Source organism: Camelina sativa, chromosome 19, assembly GCF_000633955.1.
Source record: "Camelina sativa cultivar DH55 chromosome 19, Cs, whole genome shotgun sequence".
NCBI lineage: Eukaryota > Viridiplantae > Streptophyta > Magnoliopsida > Brassicales > Brassicaceae > Camelina > Camelina sativa.
The window spans coordinates 14,550,169-14,553,137 of NC_025703.1; the positions used below are offsets into that span (position 1 = coordinate 14,550,169).

Consider the following 2,969-nt stretch of genomic DNA (forward strand, 5'->3'; position numbering starts at 1 on the left):
TAAAAAGGAAAACTAACAAAAATACAAAGTTACATATGCTAATTTTACATGTGCTTGTTCATTTAGATTTTGACATTTATCTTTGAAAACAAATATTTAGCATGGAAATTTAACTAACCATTAAAATGAATGTTAAAAAGTTACATTTCCTACATTGATAATAAAATAAACTATCTTAAAAGCTAAGTCCGATTAGATAGAAAAAGAATATTTTGGATATAATTTTACCAATGAGAACCTAAAGAAAACCAAACCGGAAATCGGGTTGGTCTTCAGTCTACCACTTCGTATACAGTATTGCAAAGAATGTGAGATGTTCAAGATCAAAGGAAGCAGGGTAAGAATCAACATTTCTAATTCGAACTATAAGGTGTTTGAGCTATAATGAAATGGTTCATGATCACAACCGTGAAATTATTGCATCAGGAGTTAGTATCGTACCAAAACAAAAACCAAAAACAAAAATGATTTAATTTGTGAAAAATCTTTGATGGGTCATGTGCTTTTTGAACTTATATATTTTTTTGGTAAAACAACCAAAAGAGAAATAAATAATAATATGACATTGTGGATCAAGATTCTCTGACTGATATGACTGTTCTTGCAGAAGACTATTTGACAAAAAGAGTTTTATTTACATTTGACACATTTGGTCTTCAATATCAACAGATTCATGGATACTAAGGATCCTATCCTCTTCTTCTTCTTCTTTTTGCTTCCAAGAATCTTCAAACTCTGTCTCAATATGTCAATCTCTCTTTCTTTCTCGTACTTTTGTCTATCCATCAAACTTATTTTCTCTTTTAGTGTCTCAATTGTCTCTTCTTTAACTCTAACTTCATCTCTCAATATTTCCACAGTCTTTGCTTCTGCTTCTTCCTCTTCTTTTTCTTCCTTCCCAAGTTTCATTTGCATTATTGCTTCTCCTACCAAAAAAATGACACTTTAAGGATCCATAGTTTTTTCTCACATTAAGTTGAAATCAGTTGAGTTTTTTTTTTACCAGAGGAAGAAGTAGTGTGGATAATGAGATGATCAAGCTCGTTCTTGATAGCTAAATAGAGTTGTTTCCATTTCTCAACGGCTTCATCTCACACTGCTCTCTCTACACACATCTCCTCAACAACCCACTTCCAATACTCTCTTTCCTCTGTGGTTGTTGTTGTTGTTGTCTTTGCTTCCTCTCTCTCCTCATGTTTCTCCCTTAGTCTCCTCACTTCCTCTCTCAGCTTCTTCCTCTCTTTCCTCCACTCTCTCTCCGCCTCTTTAAGCTGAGCAAACATCACCTTCTCTCTCTCATCTCTCTCTTTAATCATGGGTCTTCTTGATCCTCTGCTTTTCCCTTTCGACGTCTCCTTCACACTTTTCATACTTTTTCCTCTCACTTGCTTGCTTGTGCATCCACCCATATCTAATCTTGTGAATGTTTCTTCTTCTTCTTCGATCTTTCTTTTTCCTTTTATAACATGGAATAAGAATATTTTAACAAAGGAGTATCTCACTTTTTTTTTTCTCTGAAACCTATGTTGTTGTCTTATTTATTGATGTAGAGAGGCTCTCCTTCATTCAATGAAGAGAAGTCATAATTGTGAATGAGTTAGCTCCACTAGTACTACACTAACATTTATATATGGCCCCTTCTAAAAAGAGCATCTCAAATCAGTAATTATCTCTAGCTTTGTTTTTTCACTCACTCACATGTGTAACACACTACAGTAAAAAGGTATAATTCAAGATTGGTGGAATGGAATAAATTTAATGGGAAGTGATATGGGAAATGTCAGAAGGGAAGGTGGAGAATTGTGTTAGAAGATTAGGTTTAAGGACATGGAAAACTACAAGACTATATTCTCATCCATTACCACAATTAATGGTGTGGGCTTTCATTGTTTTTTCACATGGTCCATGACCATCATCAACTATTTGGACCCATCCCTCTCTCTATGTTATATATTATATACTCTATAAGACTATAACTCTATAGTTACTATTTTCATTTCATATTAGTAATCAGTTTCCAGAGTCACAAGTCCCCAAATAATAGATAATATGTGGGTAGATGTCACATTAGGAGGTGAATAGAGAGACCTGTTTTTGAGTGGCTCAAGGGTCAAATTAATCATATAGAGAAAGAGACAAAAGTAAGACTGTTGTCTAATCACAAATCTTATTCATACTGAATAGTTTATGTTTTTAGGTTTTACAGCCACATAATCAATAAAAAAGATTAGATTGGTCCCACGATTTTTGTTTGTGAGAATGAGAATTTAGTAATATGTGTTAGGCTGGTTTAAGCTGTAACTTCACGTGAACTTCCCTATTAATCCGGCTCCTCTGTCCTTAATCATTTCTTTGTTTTATCTAATCTTTTCTATTTTTTAGAAGAATCAATAATCACTAGTTTTGGTCTCCCTAACTTGGTCCTTCTTTTGCATCTTTTGGATAAAGCTTTTTAAATTTTGGTTTACCGTAAGTTGGCACAGTAAATGATTAGGCTGGGCAAAGAAAACCGAAATCCGAAAAACCGAACCGAACCAAACTGAAATAAATGGTTTGGTTTGGTTATGGTTAAGTTTAAAAATCCGTTTGGTTTTTATTTTAATTAATTATTTGGTTTAGGTTTAGTCTGGTTAAAAACCGTAAAACCGAATGGTTTTTTTTGGTTTTTTATAAAATTTAAGATAATTAAATATATTAGTTTCTCCAACTTATAAATTTATATTGTATAACAATATCAGTAATTTTTTTTATTGGGTTTATAATTATTGATCTCTAAGATTTTTTTTTGGTTTTTTTTACTGGTTTTCTTTTTCAATAGCCTTTACTTTTTAAAATTTTAAATTTCAATTAAGTATTTGGGTTTACAAAACTATATTTAGATTCTATTTTTTTTAATTATGTTTAGGTTTTACTTTTATGCTTATTTTTTAGTTATTTATCAACTATCTATTTTTTTAAGTATGGAATAA

At 31.7% G+C, this 2,969-nt stretch overlaps 1 pseudogene; it reads right to left on the reverse strand.

Moving 5' to 3' along the window:
* Positions 549–1,623, reverse strand: LOC104766350 (annotated as a pseudogene).